This window comes from Hyperoodon ampullatus (assembly GCF_949752795.1).
Source record: "Hyperoodon ampullatus genome assembly, chromosome: 19".
Lineage (NCBI taxonomy): Eukaryota > Metazoa > Chordata > Mammalia > Artiodactyla > Ziphiidae > Hyperoodon > Hyperoodon ampullatus.
This window is the reverse complement of record NC_136932.1, coordinates 28,957,945-28,984,437: the sequence shown is the minus strand read 5'-3', so window position 1 is coordinate 28,984,437 and position 26,493 is coordinate 28,957,945. Positions and strand designations below refer to the sequence as shown.

General features: G+C 43.4%; 1 protein-coding gene and 1 long non-coding RNA gene across 4 annotated transcripts in view; one reads left to right on the top strand and one right to left on the bottom strand.

Moving 5' to 3' along the window:
- The window catches only part of LOC307067913 (RAD52 motif-containing protein 1-like), a gene marked incomplete at both ends in the record, with an annotated part of 278,899 nt that overhangs the window by 144,788 nt on the left and 107,618 nt on the right, over window positions 1–26,493 (top strand). The gene's annotated exons all lie outside the window — the stretch shown is intronic.
- Window positions 1–26,493, bottom strand: part of LOC307068481 — a 33,741-nt gene that overhangs the window by 2,833 nt on the left and 4,415 nt on the right. The window contains exons 2-3 of one of the 3 annotated variants that reach the window (XR_013811448.1): window positions 5,041–5,160; window positions 1,420–1,565 (exon numbers count right to left, since the gene is read on the bottom strand). This is a non-coding gene — a long non-coding RNA (uncharacterized lncRNA). Of the gene's footprint in view, window positions 1–1,419; window positions 1,566–2,686; window positions 2,728–5,040; window positions 5,161–26,493 lie in introns of those variants that run through there. The other 2 variants (XR_013811449.1, XR_013811447.1) reach the window with 2 other exon arrangements.

Here is a 26,493-nt window from a genome sequence, read left to right as displayed (position 1 = left end):
ATGCTAAAATCTTCTATTTTGTGGGGGTTTCAGTTTGGTAAAGAGCCCAAAGATACTCTTACGGACATCCCTTTAAGGCCCTGAGGCTGTCCTTAACAAAGGCCCTCAACTTATCTTTAACTGAGGCCCTGACACTCTCCTTAACTAAGGACTGAGGCTGTCTCTAACTAAGGCCCTGAGTCTGTCTTTAACTAATGGCCTCACTCTTTCCCTAACTAAGGCCCTGACACAGTCCCTGACACGGCCCCTAATAACATGAGCTGTCCCTCATTAATGCCCTGATGCGGCCCATAACTGATGTACTGAAGATGGCACTAAGGTCCTGACCATGGCACTAAGGTCCTGACCATGGCACTAATGACCCAAAATGTCTCTTACCAAGACCCTCAAGTTACCTCTAACTGAGGCCCTAAAGATGTCCATAACTAAGTCCCTGACACTATCTCTAAGACCCTCAAGTTATCTTTAACTGAGGCCATGACAATATCCCTATCAAAGGACTTGATGCTGTCTCTAACTAAGGCCCTGAGTCTATCTATACCTAATGGCCTCACTCTTTCCCTAACTACGCCCTGATGCCGTCCCTAACCAAGGCCGTGACATTCTTCTTAACTAAGGACTTGCCGCTGTCCCTACCTAAAACCCTGACACTGTCTGTAACTAATGACCTGACTCCTTCCCTAACTAACACCCTAGTTTTGGCCCTAACTAACGCCCTGACACTGATTCTAATTATGGCCATGATGCTGGCTCTAAGGCCCAGAATATATCCCTAAGTAACAGCCTGAATTTTGTCTAACTAAGGCTCTCACGTTATCTCTAACTTAGGCCCTGACACTGTCCCTTATAGTCTAAGCTGTCACTAAATAATGCCCTGATCCTGTCGATAACTAAGGCCCTGAATATGTCCCTAAGTACATCTCTGACGATGTCCCTAACAGCCTGAACTGTCTCTTCAAGTTATCTCTGAGGCTCTGACACTGGCCCTTACTAAGGCCTCACCCTGGGGTTGTCCCAGGCTGCTGGGCAGTTTTCTCTTGTCCGCATCTCTAGCCAGCTGCCTGCCATTGGCCATTCTAAGATTCTGCGATGCAGTGGTCCCACGTGGGATGTGCCTGTGTAGGCTCACCGGCGGGAGGAGAGTCATGGCCACTCTGCCCTCCAGGGGACTGCGGCTCAGGAATCTGTCAGCCAGTGTCTGGACACAGGGTTCTGTGTCCTTGTTTGTTGTAAATCCCTTGGAGTTACCTCTAACATTTTTTAAATGGATCTCCCCCTCAGCATATTTATGATTTAAATTATTTACCACATTAAAATTCAGGAATGACACTGTTAGAATGAGCAGCAAGACACCAGATGTCCCCCCCACCAATGATCTATTACTTGGAGGATTTAAAATTCTAATGAGAAAACACTCACTCTCCTCACCCTCTTGGGTGTCAGCACAAGGCGGGAATCAGCTGCATTCTTTATTTATCCCTCTGATTTTCCAGAACCTTTCCTTCAAGGAGAAATCTCTGGGCTCTGCGGGAACTGTGAGTGGTGACCATGAGGTAAATCTGAGACTGAAAAGCAAGAGGAAGAGAGATAGAGGAGAAGTTGAGAATCGGTGATGGGGAGAAGCAGGGGCATCCACGTTCAATCGCAGGCTGAGAGTCTGGGTTCATCTCCAACGAAGCTAAGGACCACCAGGGTCTGGCCCCACTGGCCTTGTCACCTGGTGTGGGGACTGGGGACAGCCAAACCCCCATGGCCACTCTCAGAGAAATAAAGAAGTTGGGAGGGCACCCCTGAGAGCCCGATTGAAAATGGTCATGCTGTGAAATAATAAGATGCCCTTTTCAGAAAAGTGAAGACTGTCCTCTTGGGTCTCAAAGACTTGCAAATACTCTGTGTCCTTCTGGAGGCATGTTGAAGCCTTCAGCCTTTGAGGGCAGTAATGGGAGTGCAGCTGGGCTCAAAACCATCCAGCACTCACTCCTTGAGGGTGCTGAGGATAACCAGTGTCCACACCCTGGGTGCTGTGGGGCCTGAAATCCCCTTATCACCTAGGACAGGAGGGGCCACACAGACACTCCACTGGACCACCACGGGGCTTGGCTGGTGGGCTACAGTCTTTTATCAGATACATGGTTTGCAAACATCTTGTGCCATTTTGGATGGTGGATTATCTTATTCCTTGCTCCTTTTATACACAACTGTTTTTCAATTTGAGGGAGTCCAATTCATCTATTTTGTCTTTTGTTGCTTGTGCTTTTGGTAGCAAATCTAAGAAATCACGACCAAATCGAAGGTCATGAAGATTTATTCTCATGTTTTCTTCTATGAGTTTTTAAATTTTGGTTCTTACATCTAGGCCGTTGGTCCATTTTGTGTTGATTTTGTATACGGGGTGGGGGGAGGTAAGGGTCCAACTTTATTCTTCTGCATGTGGGTATCCAGTTGTTCCAGCACCTGTGCTGTTTGGGAGGAAATACCTGCAAATGATGTGACCAAAAAGGGCGTAATTTCTAAAGTATACAAACAGCTGATACAACTCAAAAACTAAAAAAATTAAAAAGTGGGCAGGAGGTCTAAATATACATTTTTCCAAAGAAGACATACAGATGGCCAATAGGCACATGAAAAGATGCTCCACATCGCTAATTATGAGAGAATGGAAATCAAAACTACAGTGAGTTATCACCTCATAGTGGTCAGAATGGCCATCATTAAAATGTCTACAAATAGGGCTTCCCTGGTGGCGCAGTGGTTGAGAGTCCGCCTGCCGATGCAGGGGACTCGGGTTCGTGCTCTGGTCCGGGAGGATCCCACATGCCGCGGAGCGGCTGAGCCCGTGAGCCATGGCTGCTGAGCCTGCGCGTCTGGAGCCTGTGCTCTGCAACGGGAGAGGCCACAACAGTGAGAGGTCCGCGTACCGCAAAAAAAAAAAAAAAAAAAAGGATGTCTACAAATAAATGCTGAAGGGGGTGTGGAGAAAAGGAAACCCTCCTACACTGTTGGTGGCGATGTAAATTGATACAGCCACTATGGAAAACAGTATGGAGGTTCCTCAAAAAACTAAAAATAGAATTACCATATGAACCAGCAATCCCACTCCTGGGCATATATCCTGACAAAACTATAATTCAAAGAGATACGTGCACCCTAGCGTTCACAGCAGCACTATTCACAATAGCCAAGACATGGAAGCAAGCTGAGTGTCCCTCAAAAGATGAATGGCTATAGAAGATGTGGTACATATATACAATGGAATATTACTCAGCCATAACACAGAATGAAGTAATGCCATTTGCAGCTATATGGATGGACCTAGAGATTATCACACTAAATGAAGTAAGTCATAGAACGACAAATACCATATGCTATCACTTATATGTGGAATCTAAAATGAGACCCAAATGAACCTATATACAAACAAAAACAGACTCACAGATTTAGAAAACAGACTTGTGGTTGCCAAGGGGAAGACAGGGGGGAGGGATGGATTGGGAGTTTGGGATTAGTAGAAGCAAACTATTATATATAGGGTGGATAAACAACAAGGTCTTACTGTACAGCACAGGGAACTATATTCAATACCCTGTAATAAACCATAATGCAAAAGAATATGAAAAACAGTATGTATATATGTATGTGTGTGTGTGTATATATATATCTGAATCACTTTGTTGTACAGCAGAAATTAACACAACTTTGTAAGTCAACTATACTTCAATAAAATAATTTTTTTTTTAAATTAGGTTGAGATTATACCATCAATTAATTTGAAGGCACTTTTATAAAGTAGGCCTTATTTCTTTTGTCCTTTCATCCTGGGACAAATGTATAAGAGATAGAAACTAACCTGGATTACTCCAGGCTGAACTCATATCACACAGAACTTTAATTGTTGAACAAACCATTAATACCAGTTACACCATGGGACGTCCTGATCCAATATCAAGTTTGTAAACCTTGTATCAAGCCTGCAGAATCCACTAAATTTGGAAATTCAAACTGAAATGAAGCCAACTATCCCATGACTTCTCTAAAACTAGTTCTACAACAATCAATTGGAAACCATATGCAATCAAATGAATGTAGACAGAAACAACTATACCCTTCCTTTTTTTTTACATTTTAGATGAAGACGGTATTTAAGGTGATGTCTTGGGCCATTCCAAGGTGTTACTCAATTTCCTGGGTATCTCCCATGCAAACAGGATGTACACGTGTTAGTTAACGTGTTTGTGCAACTACATGAAGGTAGTTAATACCACAAAACTGGATACGTAAAATGAATTAAATGCTAAAGTCATGTTTTGTATTTGTAATGACAATGAAAAAAAAAGTGTAGTGCTGACATTTGTTACAAAAACGAACGTTAAAAACATCCTTAGTGAAAAAAGCCATACAGAAAAGGCCACCCAGGGCTTCCCTGGTGGCGCAGTGGTTGAGAGTCCGCCTGCCGATGCAGGGGACACGGGTTCGTGCCCCAGTCCAGGAGGATCCCACATGCCACGGAGCAGTTGGGCCCGTGAGCCATGGCCACTGAGCCTGCACGTCCAGAGCCTGTGCTCCGCAATGGGAGAGGCCACAACAGTGAGAGGCCCGCGTACTGCAAGGGGGGGAAAAAAAACAAAACAAAAGGCCACCCAGATCCCCTACTCATCTTGTCTGCTTCAAATCCATCAAGGTTGTCCAAATGAGGGGAAAACTCAGTAATGGTTCCAGAAAAAGAAAACTGGATCGGGATGGAAAAAGACATTTTCATACAGTTGGGAGAGCAGATGAAAGTTGAAGTGGGCCTGTGTATTAAATTATAATGTGGACATCATGATTTCCTCATTTAGGGATTATGTGTTGGTTCCTTGGGTAAAACACACTGAGCATTTTGTGTGAAGTGGCAAATGTGAGTACTTTTTGCCATTACTGAAACTTTTCTGTACATTTTTAGTTGCTGGAAAGTAAATTACTTTTCTAAACAACCATGTCAGTACCATGCCAGAAAATCAGATAAGACAGCCATCAAACTTAGTTATAGAGGCCAAGACTTACCCAGACCAAGTTCAACCAAAGTTGTGATACTTATTTCCCTTGTAGGAGTCCGCATGGTATTAACAGGCACCATGGGAAGAGTATATTAGTAGCTACCATGTCTTGGGTCCTGTGGATGACCTGGGGTGCAGTAGAAACGGTGAGATTTTAGTATTACAATTTTTCACATTACTTCAAAAAATATGTTAAAAAATAAATTCAGTAAAGTTGCAAAATATGGAATCAATATATACAAATCAGCTTTATTTCTGCACACTAATAATGAACCACCAGCAAGAAAAATCGAGAAAACAATCCCATTTACAATTCCATCAAAAAGAACAAACTATTTAGGAATAAATTTAACCAAGGACACGAAAGACCTGTACTCAGAAAACTATAAAGCACTGATAAAGAAATTGAAGACACAATAGAAAACAATATTCCATGCTCATGCATCAGAAAAATTACTATTATTAAAAATGTTTATTCTACCCAAAGCCATCAACAAACAGTGCCAGGAAAACTAGACACCAGACCCCAAAGAACGACACTGGTCACCATCTACACTGCACATAAAACTAACTAAAGTGCACAATATTCCACATTAAACCCTTTCTCTCCTGAGTCCCCTGAAGATGCACCCCACCCAGCCAGCAGTCAGCTGCACAGGAAGATTCTCCACACTTGCTCATTTTTTCCTCTTGTGGAGTCTCCTCACCAGTGGTTCCTGAGAAAACCCAGCTCCTGTTAGTGTGGACAATGCCTCATGGTCCAGAAACCTAAGCCCTGACAGGAGACAAAGCTCCTGTCTGCTTGTCACAGAGCAAAGTCTGTGGGCAGGGTGCACCTGTGCCCCCAGGGTCAGACAGGTGGGTTCGGCGCCCCCTGTGGGACGTCAGAGAAGTGCCGGGAGCGCCGCACTCACAAACCCAGAGGCCTCATCCGGAAGGCAGCTCTGCTGTACATACTAAGTTTGGAAATCCAAACTGAAATGGAGCCAAGTATCTCACTGTATCTTCTCAAAACATGGTTAAGGAACAATTAATCAGAAACCATATGTAATGAAATGAATGTAGACACAAACTTCACAACTTAAACCAAAATTCACTCAAAATTGCCCACAGAGAAATTTAAATTACCAAACTATAAAAATCCTAGGAAACAAAAAGAAAATCTACATGACCTTGGGTCTGGTGACCTTATTCAGAAAACCGAAAGACAAACCACAAACTGCAAGAAACTATTTCCAAAGCACGTATCTGATAAAGGATCTGTACTCAAATTATGCCAACAACACCATTAAAATTTGGGAAAGATTGAAACACACACCTGGCCCAAGAAGATAAACAGGCAGTAAATAAGCATACAAGAATATACTCAAAATGCTGGTGGAATGCATGTACAACCAACTTCGGAAGACAGTTTGGCAGTTTTTTCCAAATCTAAACAGTCTCACCCTAGGATCCAAGAAGTGTACCTCTTGTATTTAGACAATTGCTTTGAAAAACTGTGTTCAAACCAAAACTAGCATCAAGTAATGCACAGCAGCTCTATTCATAATGGCTAAAAACTTAAAGATATCAGGATGTCCTTCTGTAGATGAATTCATAAGCAAATTAGGGCACATACATGTCAAGGGGAGCAGAATACACCACCCCAAAATATGCCCATTTGACAAAAGGATTATTTTGGACTGATTAATTTAAGAAACAGACCCAGGAGAATCTTTCAAAATCAAGCAGAAAATGCCCTTTTATGAGGTAAATTTACAATTATTAAGGATATCTCCATTTGTAAGGGTATGTCCCTCTCTGGACCAGGAATTGAATGATGACTAAATATCAAGAAAACCTTGTTGGGACTTCCCTGCTGGTCCAGTGGTTAAGACTCCATGCTCCCAATGCAGGGGGCCAGGGTTCAACCCCTGGTCAGGGAACTAGATCCCGCATGCTGCAAATAAGAGCCCACATGCCGCAACTAAAGATTCCACAGGCCTCAACTAAGACCCAGCGCAGCTAAATAAATAAATGTTAAAAAAAAAAGCTTGTCAATGAAACAGGCCTGGATATAAATCTGTGTAACAACCATACCCTTGTTTTCTGTGCTTTGCCTAATAACCTCCCTTAAATGGCTTCCTCCATTCCCTAACATCTATTTTTGTTCTCAGCAGAAGCATTTAAGGTAATGGCTTGGGCCATTTCAGGGAGTGACTCAGTTTTCCTGGGTATCTTTCAAGTATACAGGAGGTATGGATGGTATATATTAAACTTCTGATTGTTTTCTCCAGTTCGTCTCCTTTTCATTATAAGGGAGATCTCAATGAAGAACACAGAAGAGTAGAGGGGAAATTATTTTTTCTCTCATATACATGCAATGCAATAGTATTCAGCGATATAAAGGAATGGACCATCAACCCAGGCAAAAAAAAAAAAAAAAAATAGATGCATCTAACACTTACATTGCTAAGTGAAAGAATCCAGTCTTAAGTGCTACACACTGTATGACCTCATTTATATGACATTCTAGAAAAGGCAACACTGACATGGCAAACAGTTTATGGAATATGTGGTTGAAACAGTCCGTATAATACTTTAGTGGTGAATAGCTGTCACTATGTATTTGTCTACACCCACAGATTTTTACAACCCAACAAGTAAATTACAATCTATTCAAATTTAGCTACTTAGGATATGGGAGTGTCAAAGACTGGCATACAGAATGTAACAAAGAATCTAACTGATTTACAAATGTATGAAAAAACTCACTGTTGGTGGTGGGACAAAATGGGCTGACCTAAGTTAACTTTGGAAATGAGCGGACTCTGTAGGCCAAAGGCAAAATATACCGTACATACACAGTGGACTCTAAGTTCTTTCCCATGAGGGGTAGCAGCTAACAGTACTGAAACTACTATATCAGTAATCGAATGGAACAAGCAGTGAATTTAATAAACGACAAATGGTGGAAACCAGGTTTCTGACCACTGGAGTGGGAAGTCACAGACAAAGAGAGAAGGTTACAATATCCATGTCATAACAGATCAGGTTGGAAATATCAGTATAAACTATCTTTAGCCTAACAGAGATACACCTAATTATAAAGATTTCCATGTGGAACTATGTGTATATGCATAGGCTGGGATACATGCACATATTTCCATGCACTGTCAGCTGAGCATATTTAGCTCCCACATGCAAGTTTTTAATACCAGTCTCTAATAAAAGGAACAAGGGCTCTCAGAAGAAAGGGCTGATGCTAGGACTGAGACAGTAAATATATGAAGCAGGATAATCTTAAAATATCAGAAAGTAAAGAAGTACCAAAAATTTAAAAAAAACCACAAAAGAAAAATTATGTAAAATGAAAACAGGAGCAAATGGAAAAAAGCTCTCAACAGCCAAAGCAAGAATGAACTAAGCAGTCTAATAATGTAGTGCTGGATTATAAACAAAAGTTAAAAGTTAAAGTTTCATGTGTCCAAACTGGTAAAAATAAATTACATAGTTTTTGATGAATGGTGTTAAATAGAAATCTCCTACGCAGAAAGTTTCTAAACAATTCATATAGACACTCAGCTGTCCATCAAGGATGTGAAGCTAACCCCTCTCTCCTCAAGTGTGGGTTCTGCATTATGAATTCCTCCTACATAAGACACACAGGATGGACATGGAAAAAAATTAACCTCACTGTGGGAAAACTTGACAAACACTACTTCAGCTAGGTGACCAAAATTAAGAATATAAGTGAGAAGTTCCCTTAAGATCCTGTCCTCTTGATATATAGTGAAGAGGAAGCACTTCACCTCTGTGATCTGCTTTTTCAAAGCCAAGTCTAACCATGACAAAACCACCAAGCAAATCCCAGTGCCCGGCAGTCTATAAAATCCCTGACAAGTCCTCCTCCACACTGTCAAGGTCATGGAAACAAGGAGAGTCTGAGCAACTGTCAAAGCCCAGAAGAGACTAAACAGACATGATGACCCCACGTCCTCTGAGATCCTGGAACAAGGAAAGGTATAACAAAGGGAACGTGAATAGGGACTTCAGTTAATAATAAAGTATCAATATTTCTTCATTATTTGTGATGATTCTGTAGAAAATCAGACAGGAAAAATTAAAAGTTAAATAAGAGAAAACTACTGCAACAGGAAATCTAGAGGAAACGGGTGATTTCTTTGTAGAAACACGTTACCAAAATGAACCCTAAATTAAGGAAAACACAAAAAGAGCAATTAATCACTGAGGAACCTCTTCCCCATACTGGTTATCCTATCACTGTTCCAGGGTTTCCCTCTCCCAGGACAGGGAAGGAGCAGGGACAGAGCTGTTTGGCAGTTCCCCTAGTATATGACCTCACCCAGTGTCTTCATCTCCCCCAGCCGCGCCTACCCAGTGTGAACACCTGAGGATGGATCAGGGAGTATTGATTCAGATGTGTCAATTAGGACTTTTTTTTATTCCCAGCGACTGGACACACTTACTGAAGTAAAATAAATTAGTATTTATTGTAAGGGTAGAAATACATTAATACTTGCAAGTGGCAAGTTGAAGAATGGGTTTGGACCTGGCAGGTCCAGTGGCTCACACTCTCTCCGTGTGATCTTGCTTCTCTCCAAACCTCTGTCCTGCTCAGTGCCTTTGGGGGACCCCATTCACAGGCACAGGCTCTCTCACTGCCCTTGGGCCAACAGCTATGCTAGGCTGACAACCACTCACCATCCATTTTCCGAGAAAGGGTTTCTCCTTTTCCTGGATTCCAAGAAAGTCATGGTTTTAAATGCCTTTGGTCTGGCTTGGGTTACAGTCTCATACTTCCCCCATCACCAGAAGATGGAAAATGGGACTGGCTAGATGTGGGCTGTAAACCCATCTTCGAGCTGGGTGGAACATGGGGTCATCCTTCTGGAACTGTTTGGACTGGAAGCAGGTGAGATGCAATTCCCAAAGGAAAACTGAGGCACTTGGGCACGGGAACAGATGCTGGCTGGGAGAAAGCAACAGATTCTAGGTCAATGACAGCTCACTGTACAGCATAGAATCTGACACAAAAGGAAGAAAGGGGTTCACTTAGGGTCAGGGGCTGCAGCTACTTATCTAGTGCTTTTACTGTCCTCCCAAGACTGCAAGTAGTTCTTTCACTTGCTGAAAAGTCAGGATTATTGGTGGTGGTAAACTCAAGTCTCCTGCCTTGGGCACCAGGTCCTCACATCTCAGAGGTTGGCCCAGAACAGCCCATGTGCCCTCAGAAGACACACAGACCTCATTCCTGCCCCTGAGAGGTGGGAGCCCTGGAGCTATGCCATCTCCCTGGCCATATTAATCACCCATCCCTGAAAAACAATACTGCTCCTTTTCCAGTTTCTTCTGTCTCCTTTACTAAGGGAAGAAACCAAATGCTAGGGTGGTAAGGGAACTCTTGTGCAATGAAGTAACAGGAGGTTCAAGAATTATTCCATGCCATGGAACCCATAATTGGCAGGCTTTCCAGAGGTCACATGGATGCATATGGCTCTCCAAGACAATGCAGTCTCAGTGTGAATCTCCCATTGGGAGGTCCAGTTGCTCCCATATCTTTGATTCTTAATGAATATGAAGGTCAAAAGTTTCTAACGACTGAAAGGGCAAAGGATTGCAGGGCCATGGTCTGCTGTATGGTTGTTGTGTCAGGGACACACTCCAATGTTTAGAGGATTATTACCTCTCTTGGCAAGCTACAAGGCTGTGAGGGGGAGGCCTTTTTCTCAACCACAGGGATGTTGGTAGTTGAAACTTCTCAAAGGAATGTCTACACTGCCCAGGTAGCTGTTCAATTGCCCGGCAGCATGGTCAGCTCAGTAACTATACATGAGGGCCTGACAATGCCCAGGCTGGACTGAGCTAGAGGACCACAGATGCCTGCCTGGATAGTGAGAGGTCAAGGGCTGTCCTACCTGAGACTTGATCATCTATTCATGCCCACTCAGATTGCACAAAGGATGCCTCCAGTTCCAGGAAGGCCCCACCAGCCCTTAAGAAGGCAGCATCTGGGAGCTGGCAGGTCACTGCACCCAGTCCTGTATAAATCCACACATGTCCACTGAGTGCCCTCCTGTCTGGGCTGTGCTGGAACCTGGGGCTGCCCAGGCAGAGTAGGGCCAGCATCACCCTTCCCAGGTGGGAGGGCAGAAGGAAACCATGCATGACTTCTGACACCCTCCCTAATCCTTGACAGAGGTTGAGGTGGATAAGAAACAGTCCGAGACAAGAACAGACATTTCATTCTTCTCTCAGAGCCCAGGACTGGGGAAAGGGAGGCCAGAAAAACAGTTATTGACCTCAGCTCCCTGACTCCTCTTTGACCCTGGGCAAGTCCTATCCATTCTGGAGGCTTCAGAGAGAAGAATAGGGGAGGGCAGTGAGGGCCAATTATGCTTAAACCTAACTCTAACCTTAACCCTATGAACCCTAACCTCTAACCGTAACCCCCTAACAACCCTAGCCCCAGACCCCTAGACCCTCGCCCCTGACCCCCAAACTCTAATCCCTGACCATGACCTTTAACCACAACCCTCTACAATGACTCTCCAACAATGACCCATAACCCTAAACCGTGACCCCTGAACCCTCACACTGACTCAACCCCAGGCCTAAAGCCTGGTCTAGTGGGTACCGAGAAAGGACTCTATGAACTCTCAAATAAACCAAGGAATTAAATCTTCCTGACCACGAATTTAGCAATGGTTTCTTAGATTTGACAGTAAAGCATAAGAAATGAAAGAAAAAAGTAAATTGGATTTCCTCAAAATTACAAACCTTTGTGCATCAAAAGAGGCTATCCAGAAAGTAAAAAGACAGCCCACAGAATGGAAAGAAATATTATATTGGCACATTATATATCTGATAAGACTCTTTATCTAGAATAGACCCAGGACTTTTACAACTCATCAACAAAAAAGACAAACAATACAATTTTTGAAAGGGACAAATGACTTGCATGGACTGTTCTCCAGGCAAGACATACAAATGGTCAACAAGGACATGAAAAGATGTCAAACATCAGTAGTCATGATGAAAATGCAAATAAAAGCCACAATGTGATGCCCCTTCACACACACTAGAATAAATAAAAATAACAATAAAAATAATAAAAATAACAATAAAAATAAATTTTAAAATAAATAAATAAAAGTAACAAATGTTGGCAACAATGTAGAGACATTGGAACCCTTAAAAGTCACTTGTGGAGATGTACAATGGTGCAGTCTAGGTGTACAAAACTTTAGCATTTATTCAAAAATATAAAATATAATTACCATGTGGTTCAACAACTCTACTCCTACATATATACCCAAACAATGGAAAACAAGTGTTCAGACAAAAACTTGTACACCAACTATTCATAGCAGCACTATTCACAATAGCCCAAGGTAGAAAAGATTAAATGTCCATCAGCAGGTAAATGGATAAGCAAAATAAGGAAGATCAATAAGCTGCATTATTCTGCATATAAAGGAATAAAATAAAATTATACAGCTGCTGTGGAAAACAGTATGGTAGCTCCCCAAAAACGTAAACATGGAATTAACGTATGATCCCTTGATTCCACTCCAGGGTGTACACCCAAAATATTAGAAAGCAAGGACTGGAACAGACATTTGTACCCCATATTCATAGCAACATTATTCACAAGAGCCAAAAGGTGGAAGCAACACAACACATCCTTCAACAGATGAATGGATAAGTACAGTGTAGTATATATGCAATGGAATATGATTCAACCTTTAAAACTAAGGTAATTCTCACACATGCAACAGTGTGGATGAACCTTGAAGTCATTATGCTAAGTGAAACAAGCCAGACACAAAAGGACAAACCTTCTATGATTCCACTAGTATGAGGTATCCAGATAAGTCAAATTCAAAGACAAAGTAGAATAAGGTTGCCAGGGGTTGAGGTGAGTTAGTGTTTAATGACTACGGTTTCACATGGGGAAAATTAAAAAGCTCTGGAGATGGATGGTGAGGATATTTTTACAACAATGTGAATGTAGTTAATGCCACAGAACTGTGTACTTAAAAATGGTTTAAAGGGGGCTTCCCTGGTGGCACAGTGGTTAAGAATCCGCCTGCCAATGCAGGGGACACGGGTTCAAGCGCTGGTCCTGGAAGATCCCACATGCCGTGGAGCTGCTAAGCCCGTGCGCCACAACTACTGAAGCCAGCGTGCCTAGAACCCTTGCTCTGCAACAAGAGAAGCCACCGCAACGAGAAGCTTGCACACCACAATGAAGAGTAGTAGCCCCTGCTCGCCGCAAGTAGAGAAAGCCCGCACACAGCAATGAAGACCCAACACAGCCAAAAAATTAAAAATAAAATAAATTTTATTTAAATAAAGCTTTTAAAAATGGTTTAAATGGTAAATGTTATGTGTTTTTAATCACAATGAAAAAAATGAATGAAATAATGATCAATGTTACAATGCGGATAAACATTGAAAACATCCTAAGTGAAAGAAGCCATACAGAAAAAACACCCAGATCATGCTCATCTTGTACACTTTAAATCCAACAAGGTTTTTAAAGTGAGGAAAAGTCCCAGTGATGGTTCCAGGAAAAGAAAACTGTATTCGAATGGAAAATACATTTCCACAAAGCTGGGGCAGCTGGTAAAAGTTGAAGCGGGTCTGTGGATAGGATTATAATGTGGAAACCATAATTATTCCTCATTTTGGGGTTATGTGCTGGTTCCCTGGGAGAGTGGCCCTCCCACTCTCACAGGGTAAAACAAACTTGAGTATTCTGTGAATGTGGAAAACTTTATACTGCTATTTAAAGTTTTTTATACACTTGAAATTTACTAGAAAATAAAGTACTCATCAAAACAACCATGTCTCTCTCGCCTCGTCACAGCTTACCCTTCCCCCTCGCCATATCCTCAAGTCCACTCTCAAGAGAGAGGCTTGGGCATATATACAGTACCAAACGTAAGGTAGATAGATAGTGGGAAGCGGCCGCATAGCACAGGGATATCAGCTCGGTGCTTGGTGACCGCCTGGAGGGGTGGGATGGGGAGGGTGGGAGGGAGGGAGACGCAAGAGGGAAGGGATGTGGGAGCAGATGTATATGTATGACTGATTCACTTTGTTATAAAGCAGAAACTAATTTTAAAAATGTTAAAAAAAAAAAAACAACCATGTCATACCACACCAGAAATACAGACATCAAACTCTGTTATAGAGGCCAAGCCCTATCCAGATCCAGTTCACCCACAGTGGTGATGCTAATCACCCTTGTAGGAGTCCACATACTACAAGAGGCACCATGGGAAGATTATACTGGGAGGCACTATGTCTTGGGCGCTGTGGATGACCTGGATGTAGTTGAAACAGTGGGATTTCTGAATTCTAGTTTTCCACATCCAACCACCAAAAAACTATTACAACTAACAAATGAATTCAGTAAAGCTGCAAGATACCAAAAAAAATCAATGCACAAAAATCATTTGTGATTCTATACACTGATAATGAACCATCAGAAACAGAAATATTTTTTTAATTCCACTTACAATTGCATCCAAAAAGATAACTAGAAGTAAATTTAACCAAGGACGTGAAGGACCTGCACACTGAAAACTGGAAGACGCTGATAAAGGAAACTGAACAGATAAAAATAAATGGAAAGACACCCCGTGCTCATGGGTAAAAAGAATATTTTTATTCTTTTTATTTTTATTTTCTTTTTATTCTTTTTATATTTTCTTTTCATATAAATGCATATTTATGTGCATTCTAAGGTGGGACTTCCCTGGCCGTCCAGGGGTTGGGACTCTGCACTCCCACTGCAGGGGGCGCAGGTTCCATCCCTGGTTGCGGAACTAAGATCCCGCATCCTGCATGCCACATGGTGTGGCCCAAAGTTTTTTTAATTTTAAAAAAATATGCAAGAAAATGGGAATAGGAACATACATATCGATAATTACCTTAAATGTAAATGGACTAAATGCTCCCACCAAAAGACACAGATTGGCTGAATGGATACAAAAACAAGACCCATATATATGCTGTCTACAAGAGACCCACTTCAGACCTAGAGACACATACAGACAGAAAGTAAGGGGATGGAAAAAGATATTCCATACAAATGGAAACCAAAAGAAAGCTGGAGTAGCAATTCTCATATCAGGAAAAATAGACTTTAAAATAAAGACTACTAGAAGAGACAAAGAAGGACACTACATAATGATCAAGGGATCGATCCAAGAAGAAGATATAACAATTGTAAATATTTATGCACCCAACATAGGAGCACCTCAATACATAAGGCAAATACGAACAGCCATAAAAGGGGAAATCGACAGTAACACATTCATAGTAGGGGACTTTAACACCCCACTTTCACCAATGGACAGATCATCCAAAATGAAAATAAATAAGGAAACACAAGCTTTAAATGATACATTAAACAAGATGGACTTAACTGATATTTATAGGACATTCCATCCAAAAACAACAGAATACACATTTTTCTCAAGTGCTCATGGAACATTCTCCAGGATAGATCATATCTAGGGTCACAAATCAAGCCTTGGTAAATTTAAGAAAATTGAAATCGTATCAAGTATCTTTTCTGACCATAGTGCTATGAGACTAGATATCAATTACAGGAAAAGATCTGTAAAAAATACAAACACATGGAGGCTAAACAATACACTACTTAATAATGAAGTGATCACTGAAGAAATCAAAGAGGAAATTAAAAAATACCTAGAAACAAATGACAATGGAGACACGACGACCCAAAACCTATGGGATGCAGCAAAAGCACTTCTAAGACGGAAGTTTATAGCAATACAATCCCACCTTAAGAAACAGGAAACATCTCAAATAAACAACCTAACCTTGCACCTAAAGCAATGAGAGAAAGAAGAACAAAAACACCCGAAAGTTAGCAGAAGGAAAGAAATCATAAAAATCAGATCAGAAATAAATGAAAAAGAAATGAAGGAAACGATAGCAAAGATCAATAAAATTAAAAGCTGGTTCTTTGAGAAGATAAACAAAATTGATAAACCATTAGCCAGACTCATCAAGAAAAAAAGGGAGAAGACTCAAATCAATGGAATTAGAAATGAAAAAGGAGAAGTAACAACTGACACTGCAGAAATACAAAAGATCATAAGAGATTACCACAAGCAACTCTATGCCAACTAAATGGACAACCTGGAAATAAAGGGCAAATTCTTAGGAACGCACAACCTGCCAAGACTGAATCAGGAAGAAAAAGAAAATACGAACAGACCAATCACAAGCACTGAAATTGAAACTGTGATAAAAAATCTTCCAACAAACAAAAGCCCAGGACCAGATGGCTTCACAGGCGAATTCTATCAAACATTTAGAGAAGAGATAACACCTATCCTTCTCAAACTCTTCCAAAATATAGCAGAGGGAGGAACACTCCCAAACTCATTCTACGAAGCCACCATCACCTTGATACCAAAACCAGACAAGGATGTCACAAAGAAAGAAAACTACAGGCCAATATCACTGATGAACATAGATGCAAAAATCCTCAACAAAATACTAGCAAACAGAATCCAACAGCACATTAAAAGGATCATATACCATGATCAAGTGGGGTTTATTCCAGGAATGCAAGGATTCTTCAATATATGCAAATCAATCAACGTGATACACCATATTAACAAATTGAAGGAGAAAAACCATATGATCATCTCAATAGATGCAGAGAAAGCTTCTGACAAAATTCAACACCCATTTATGATAAAAACCCTGCAGAAAGTAGGCATAGAGGGAACTTTCCTCAACATAATAAAGACCATATATGGCAAACCCACAGCCAACATTGTCCTCAATGGTGAAAAACTGAAACCATTTCCACTAAGATCAGGAACAAGACAAGGTTGCCCACTCTCACCACTCTTATTCAACATAGTTTTGGAAGTTTTAGCCACAGCAATCAGAGAAGAAAAGGAAATAAAAGGAAACCAGATCAGAAAAGAAGAAGTAAAGCTGTCACTGTTTGCAGATGACACGATACTACATATAGAGAATCCTAAAGATGCTACCAGAAAACTACTAGAGCTAATCAATAAATTTGGTAAAGTAGCAGGATACAAAATTAATGCACAGAAATCTCTGGCATACCTATACACTAATGATGAAAAATCTGAAAGTGAAATCAAGAAAACACTCCCATTTACCATTGCAACGAAAAGAATAAAATATCTAGGAATAAACCTACCTAAGGAGACAAAAGACCTGTATGCAGAAAATTATAAGACACTTATGAAAGAAATTAAAGATGATACAAATAGATGGAGAGATATACCATGTTCTTGGATTGGAAGAATCAACATTGTGAAAATGACTCTACTACCCAAAGCAATCTACAGATTCAATGCAATCCCTATCAAACTACCACTGGCATTTTTCACAGAACTAGCACAAAAGATTTCACAATTTGTATGGAAACACAAAAGACCCCAAATAGCCAAAGCAATCTTGAGAACGAAAAATGGAGCTGGAGGAATCAGGCTCCCTGACTTCAGACTATACTACAAAGCTACAGTAATCAAGACAGTATGGTACTGGCACAAAAACAGAAAGATAGATCAATGGAACAGGATAAAATGCCCAGAGATAAACCCACGCACATACGGTCACCTTATCTTTGATAAAGGAGGCAGGAATGTACAGTGGAGAAAGGACAGCCTCTTCAATAAGTGGTGCTGGGAAAACTGGACAGGGACATGTAAAAGTATGAGATTAGATCACTCCCTAACACCATACACAAAAATAAGCTCAAAATGGATTAAAGACCTCAATGTAAGGCCAGAAACTATCAAACACTTAGAGGAAAACATAGGCAGAACACTCTATGACATAAATCACAGCAAGATCCTTTTGGACCCACCTCCTAGAGTAATGGAAATAAAGACAAAAATAAACACATGGGACCTAATGAAACTTAAAAGCTTTTTCACAGCAAAGGAAACCATAAACAAGACCAAAAGACAACCCTCAGAATGGGAGAAAATATTTGCAAATGAAGCAACTGACAAAGGATTAATCTCCAAAATTTATAAGCAGCTCATGCAGCTCAATAACAAAAAGACAAACAACCCAATCCAAAAATGGGCAGAAGGCCTAAATAGACATTTCTCCACAGAAGATATACAGACTGCCAACAAACACATGAAAGAATGCTCAACATCTTTAATCATTAGAGAAATGCAAATCAAAACTACAATGAGATATCATCTCACACCAGTCAGAGTGGCCATCATCAAAAAATCTAGAAACAATAAATGCTGGAGAGGGTGTGGAAAAAAGGGAACACTCTTACACTGGTGGTGGGAATGTGAATTGGTACAGCCACTATGGAGAACAGTATGGAGGTTCCTTAAAAAACTACAAATAGAACTACCATATGACCCAGCAATCACACTACTGGGCATATACCCTGAGAAAACCATAATTCAAAAAGAGTCATGTACCAAAATGTTCATAGCAGCCCTATTTACAATAGCCCGGAGATGTAAACAACCTAAGTGTCCATCATCGGATGAATGGATAAAGAAGATATGGCACATACATACAATGGAATCTTACTCAGCCACAAAAAGAAATGAAATTGAGCTATTTGTAATGAGCTGGATAGACCCAGAGTCTGTCATACAGAGTGAAGTAAGTCAGAAAGAGAAAGACAAATACCATATGCTAACACATATATATGGAATTTAAAGAAAAAAAAATGTCATGAAGAACCTAGGGGTAAGACAGGAATAAAGACACAGACCTACTAGAGAATGGACTTGAGGATATGGGGAGGGGGAAGGGTAAGCTGTGACAAAGCGAAAGAGAGGCATGGACATATATACACTACCAAACGTAAGGTACATAGCTAGTGGGAAGCAGCCGCAGAGCACAGGGAGATCAGCTCGGTGCTCTGTGACCGCCTGGAGGGGTGGGATAGGGAGGGTGGGAGGGAGACACAAGAGGGAGGGGATATGGGAACATATGTATATGTATAATTGATTCATTTTGTTATAAAGCAGAAACTAACACACCATTGTTAAGCAATTATACTCCAATAAAGATGTAAAAAAAATGCATTCTAGCCAAATTAATGTGCACATTCAATGCAATCCCTACCAAAAGTCCCATGACATTTTCCATAAAAACAGAACAAACAATCTTAAGACGTGTGTGGAACCACAATGGACACAGAAGAGCCAAAGCGACCCTGAGGAAGGAGAACGGGCGGAGGCATCTCGCTCCCTGACTTCACACTTCATTACGAAGCTGCAGTCCCAAAAAAGTGTGGAATTGGCACAAAAACAGGCACACGGACCAGAGGAACAGAGCAGAGAGCCCAGGAATCAACCTACAGGTATGTGATCAGTTGATTCACAAGAAAGGAGCCAAGAACATACACCAGGGAAAGGACAGTCCCCTCAGTGAACGGTGCTGGGAAAACCAGAGGCCACAGGCCAAAGAACAACGCTGCACTCTGTCTAAACCACACACAAAAGGGGCCAAAATCCCAGTTTTCCACATCAAGCCCTTCCTCTCCTGGGTCCTCTGAAGACAGACACCCTCAGCGGTCAGCCACGCACAGGAACCTTCTCCCCACTTTTCCTCACCTTCTCCCTCAGCAGCATCACCTCCCGGCAGGTCCTGAGGAGACCAGGCTCCTGTCAGCATGAACTGGACCCCCCAGTGTCCCAAAGCTGAAGCCCCAGCAGGTCCTGAGGAGACCCGGCTTCCGTTAGTGTGGACTCGACCCCGGGTTGTCCCGAAGCCCGGCTGTCAGCATGGACTCGGCCCCACGTGTCGCAGAAGCCAAAGCCCCAGCGGGTCCTGAGGAGGTAGGGCTCCCGTCAGCTGCGCGCCGCGCCAAGTCTGCAGGCAGAATGCGCCTTCCCACGGAGGCTCAGGGAGGCGGGCTCGCGTTCCCTGCCAGCCAATGGGAACGTGCAGACCAAGCCACCTCCCAGTTCAGTGGAGGCCCCGCCCCCTGAAGGCACTTCCCGCTGCATCCACTAAACTGTGGAAATGCAAACTGAAATACAGTCAAGTATCCTATGACTTCTCCAAAATAGTTAAGAAACAATTAACTGCAAACTGTATGAAATGAAATGACTAGACACAAACTTTAAAACTTACACCAAACTCACTCAAATTTATTAACAGACACTGAAAATGTGAAACTATCAAAATTACAGAGATAAACACAGAAATACATGACCTTGGGTTTAGTCTCTCGATCACGAGCTTTGAGTTTTAACACATAACACAAAAAGCCAATCCACAAAAGAAAAAAGTAATATTATGGACTTTATCAAATTAAAGATTTCTACTCTCAAAGACATTATTCAGAAAATCAACAGACAAGACACAAACTGGGAGAAAAATATTTGCAAAACTTGTATCTGATAAAGGATCTGGACTCAGAATAGACAAAGACCTCTAAAACAACCCCATAAAAAAAAATGGGTGAGGATCTGATCTGAACAGACACCCAGACAAAAAAGATATACAGATAGTAAAAATCATACAAAAACAAGCTCAACATCATATACCATTAGGGAATTACAAATTAAAATCATGAGATATCACAGCACACCTATTAGCACTGCTAAACTCCAAAAATATGACAATACCAATTGCTAGAGGGTGAGGAACAACAGGAACTCTCCCTCATTGCCAGTGGGATGCATGTACAGCCACTTTGTAAGACAATTTGGCAGTTTTTTCCAAAGCTAAACAAGTCTCACCTTGGGATCCAACAATTGTGCTTCCAGTATTTGGGCAACTGCTTTGAAAATCTATGTCCAAATGCAAACAAGGATGCAATTATGCACAGGAGCACTATTCATAATGGCTAAAAACTTGAAGAAATCGGGATATCCTTCAAGAGATGAATGCATAAGCATCCATGTCAAGGCAAGTAGCATATGCCATCCCAAAATATCTCTCTCTGGCATGAGGATTATTTCAGTCTGATTTTTTAAGAAAAGGGAATCTCAGAAAACTGAGTAGAGACTGCCCTTTTGTGAAGGACATTTACAATAGAGAAATCTCCATTTATAAGGGTATGTCCCACTTTGCACCAGAAATAGAAGGATAATGAAATCTCAAGTAACACTTATCAATGGAGATGTCCGGACTTAAATGTGCAAACAATCATACCCTTGCTTACTGTGCCTTGCACAATAACCTGACATAACTGGCCTTCCCCCCTTCCCCAACATCTTTCTTCTGTTTTTAGCTGAAGACAGTATTTCAGGGGATCATTTCAGGGAGTGACTCAGTTTTCCTTGCTATCACCCCTGTATTCAGAAGGTATACATGTTATTAAATTTCTGTTTTTCTCCTGGTAATCTTGTCTTTTATTACAGGGGCAGGGGGCCCTCAACCAAGAACCTAGAAAAATAGAGGGGAAATTGTTTTTCCTCCCGTACACGTGCACTGGAATACTACTCAGCAGAAAGGAATGCACCATCAACCTATGGAAAGACATGGCTATATCCTCAGTATATATTGCTAAGTAAAAGAATCCAGTCTGAGGAGGCTGCACACAGTATGACCCCATTGATGACATTCCGGGAAAGGCAAAGCTACATAGATGATAAGCAGATCATGGGGTGGGGGGTTTGAAGTGTTCCACGTGATACTCTAGGGTGGATACCTGTCACTATGCATTTGTCTAAGCCCACAGATGTGCAGAGCCCAAGGGGCCAATCATAATCTATTCAAATTTAGTTATTTAGGATGTAGGCGTGTTGCAGGATGGAATACATAATGTGACAAGAGTCTAAATGTATTAGAAATATATGGAAATAACTCACTGTAGGGGATGGGGTAAAAGGTGCTGACCTAAGTTACCTTTGGAAGTGAATGGAATCTGTAGACTAAAGGCAAAATGGACCATATATAAACAGTGGGCTTTATTTTATGAAGCTCTTTCCAGGGTGTAGTAGCTAACAATTCTGAAACCTCTGCACATGTAACCTGGAAAGGAGCAATGCACAGATAAATGGCAGATGGTGGGAGCCAGGCTCCTTGCTGTGGGGGTGGGAAGTTACAGATAAGCAAGGGGAGAGCCTCTGCCCTCGTAATCCTGGATCTGGGCTTCCTGGAAGGATGCTGACTGGCTGGGGGAAACACACAGATCTTCACACTGGGAAGACCCTGCAGACACAGGAACTTCACGCCCCATCTTTCCACCCATATCTACTGGAAACACCCAGTCCTTTGTAATCAGTCACTTGCAGCTTTTAAGACATTCTCATCCCTAAGCAGATAAAGGAGCATAAGGGTCTTGCTTACCCCTAAGCTGTCCCAGAATCCAGGCCCTGGGGGTGGAGCCAGGTTGGGGGCTCCTGGGCCTCTGACCAGCAGGTGAGAGGAAGGAGGAGGACCAGACCTGAGGACAGAGGTTCCCTGAAGTCTGTGAGCCCCGGTGCCCCGATGGGATTCATTCCCAGTGCGGACATGGGCGGGGCCTGCAGTGGTTCTGTGTTCGCCCTGGGCCCCTTTGATGAAGCCATGGCAGCACTGGGCCCAGACGTCTCCTGGCGGTGTCTCAAACTCTGACACAACGGTTTTACAATGGAACAAGAGAATGAAGCTCAGCCCCTGACGGCCACTCGTTTCTGCCTCTGAGTTGCTTCCACCAGGACCGCAGTCACCTGCACGTAGTCTGCTGTGACCTAACTGCCCCCATTGGCCTTTCCTCTCCCTCCCTGTGATGATTCTAGTGACATTTCTAGCCCAGACCCCTCTCTCAGGCCAGAAGCCTCTGTCCAGCCACTGCATCCCCATCTCCCTTGGGGACTAACAGGCCCCCTCAGAGGACTGGGATCCCGCAGCTCCCCACACCCAGGAGCAGCCCCACCTTCTCAGGTTGCTGAGCCCAGGCACTGGGTGTAACCGAGCAGGACCCTATGGGGCCTTCCCAGGACAGACCCCTCCCCCACATCCTCTGCTGTAGGTCCTCTCTGCAGTACCTGGATGACAGTATCTGATGCACGCTTCCTGGGTTGTTTTACAGATGCTAAAACCACCACCAAGTGGAAGAAATTAACTACTTGATGATCACGAACAGGTAGCCCCAGAGATTCTGCTGCCTAAGAATTTATAATGTTAACGGCCTGTTACCTCATCTTCAACCAGAGAGTTGTGCACCAGCTGATCACATACCCTGCGACCCCCCTCCTTCACCTGGCCTTTAAAATGGCCTTGCTGAAATCCCTCAGGGAGTTCAGGGTTTTAGAGCACAAGCCACCTGGCCTCCTTGTATTGGCACTTTTACAATTAAAGCTGCACTTTTCTTCACCACAGCCGGTGTCAGTAGATTGGCTTTACTGCACTCGGGCAAGTGGACCCAAGTTTGGTTAGGTAACACTGGGGTCTCCAAGGCTCCCACTCACCTTGTGCCCCAGTGACTGTCATCTGCTCCTCCAGAGTCTTGTAGCAAAAACAGAAATGAAGTTTTCCCTCCCCTGAGAACAAGGAAAATAAAGGGAACTGTGAACAGGCTAGAGAAGAAACATAACCTGGCCTGAAAGAGTTCATCAATTCTTATTTTACTTTGTCACTAATTTGTAGTAACTAGATTGGTACTTTACAAAGCTAACCTCACTCCCTGACACTATGTAATTTACATTCGGCACCCATCACCCCTGACTCTGTGTGAGTTACATCCCCTGCCTCTCACTCCCTAACCTTATTATGTCCAGCACTTACATTCTATACGCCCCTCATAACAAATCACCCCCTAGTTTTTCATTTCAGAAACAAGTTCATCGGCCGATAAACCAGAGACAAACATACGCAATTACCAGACTGCTGGACCCCAATTACCAGGCAGCCTGACGCCAACTATGACTGTTTTGAAATAATGCAAAGGAAAGGAGGAATGCAAGACCTTCACTACTTTGATCCTTATCCTATACACCGGACTTCGAGAGCCCCACATATAAAATCTTCCCTGGGGCTTCCCTGGTGGCACAGTGGTTGGGAGTCCGCCTGCCGATGCAGGGGACACGGGTTCGTGCCCCGGTCCGGGAAGATCCCACATGCCGCGGAGCGGCTGGGCCCGTGAGCCATGGCCGCTGAGCCTGCGCGTCCGGAGCCTGTGCTCCGCGGCGGGAGAGGCCACAACGGTGAGAGGCCTGCGTATCGCAAAAAAAAAAAAAAAAAAAAAAAAAAAAAAAAATCTTCCCTGATTCTCAAGGAGGTGTGCCCAGTTCTTGAGGCGCTAGCTGGCTGTGTCTCCCCTGCTGCCTGGCAGGAAAAATAAAGCCATCTCTCTTTTCCTCCAAAATCCCTGTCTCCGTATTTCTGTTTGGCCTCGGTGCACAGGGAAGCCGATACTTCGACAACAGTCTGTGGCCAGCTCCCACACTAATTCACCTCTACGCCCACAGCCCTGGCCCAAGCCCGATCTTGTGCCCGGTTCCTCCATCAGGCCTGACAAAGCTCCCTGGCGGCACGGTGCATTTCATATCCCACCCCAATGTGGTCTTTCTGAAGCACAAATGAGACTGACTCTCTCCCACCTGTAATCCCCCGAAGTTTCCCCACTTTCGTTAGGGTATCTGCTGGGAGAGACATCTGCCAAGGCCTTGCGAGTCCCCAGAATCCCCACTAGGCTGCTGGCTCCTGGGTTCCCTGACAATGAGCACCTCGGCAGGCCAGGTGACATGGCAGGAAACCCCAGAACTGCTCACCTCAGGAGGGGACTGGCACTGCCACGGCCTGATCAAAGAGAGCAGAGAAGGGTTCCCCAGCTGGCACACAAACTCTGCATGAGTGGCCTCTCCTTGAGCCATTATATCACCTCGTGTGACTTGAGGGAAGGAAGGACCGAAGCACACTTGGTTCCTAAGGAGGATGGTATAGGCTCAGTCACGTCCCCTCAAATTCACAGGCTGAATCCCTAACCCACAGGACCCCAGGATGTGGCTGTATTTGGAGATGGGATTTTTAAAGAGGTGATCAAGGTAAAAATGAGGTCACTAGGGTGGATCCTAATCCAATAGGATTGATGTCCTACATACAAGAGGAGACTAGGACACAGATAGGCACAGGGGGAGACCATGTGAGGACCTGGGGAGAAGATGGCTGTCTAAGCACCAAGGAGAGAGGCCTGAGGAGAAGCCAGCGTGCAGACACCTTGATCTCTGACAGCATCCAGGACTGGGAGATAGGTCTGTTATGCCCTGTCTGTGGTATTTGATACGGCAGCCCCGAGCAGACTCACACGCAGAGTAACTCAGGGCTCAGACTGGACAGAGCCCACTCTCCATCCGCCTGTATGTGAGTCACAGGATCCTCAGGAACTGAGGAGGGGGTCCCTGATGGGAGGCACAAGATAGAAGATGCTAGGCATTAACATGACTGCATTCATGTTAAACGTGCCTGAAATCCATTCACACGAGATGGTTTTGTCTTGTATGTACATCGGCACCTTCAGTCTGAACTGAAGATCTTTGGCTTCACCACCTCCACTGAAAGCATTAGCTTCACCTGCTGTGGACTGTCTCCTATAGGATTTCCAGAACCACAAAGCACCGAAGCTTCACAGGCCCCAAGAGTCTGTGCACTAGCGTCCAGGCGACACTCACAGGAGAGCCGTGCAGCTGCCCGTGAGAAACCATTTCCCTTTTTCCTGTTCACAGCTACCCTGCACCTCCCAGCCTTCCCACCCCTTACAGCTGGGGTGCAGTGCCTCGTGTTACCAAGGGGAAGGGGTGGAGGTGGTGAGGGCCTTGACCAGCCTGCATCCTAGGATGGAGGGCATGATGCCCACCTGGTCACCCCACCCTGCTGGTTGGAGCCCTCACCTGGAAGCAGGGAGGAGAAACAAGGGGGACAGAGCCTGGGCCCCGACACCCACCTGCCCTGGACTCTCACAAGAAGGGGACAGAGACATCTTGAGCTTCAGCCCAGTTTTGGGAGATACTTTGTTCCAGCAACAAACATTTGCCTTAAAAGCCAAGGTGCTTTACAAACACCTCCCCAGCTGTCACAGAAAGGCTTAATCTCATCACACTTTTTGCAAACCCCAGCTCAAGGTGAGACCACCTCTCAGGTGATGGTGCTTCAGAGCAGCCCCTTTAAAAGATCCCTGGAGTTCAGCTCTCCCAGCCCTGCCTTCAGTTTAAGGGAGAAGTTTCCTTGACAACCTTGACAAACCTGCTCAGTTTCCTTAACAACCAAGCTTCGCAATCTCCCAAACTCTTCTCCTTCAAACATTCCTACTCTAGGCTTGATGAGCCTAAAGTGACAGTGCTGTCATCATGTGCCAGAGAGCGATTCTTCCAAGCCCACAGTTATTGGTTACATGATGCTATCGATGATGAAATCCCAGAAGAGCCAGCTTTGCAACATAACCACTTCTGGGCTTGGCACTGGGTCCCTTTCCACGGACAGAGTGGAGTGGCTGTTTCCACGTGCCCCA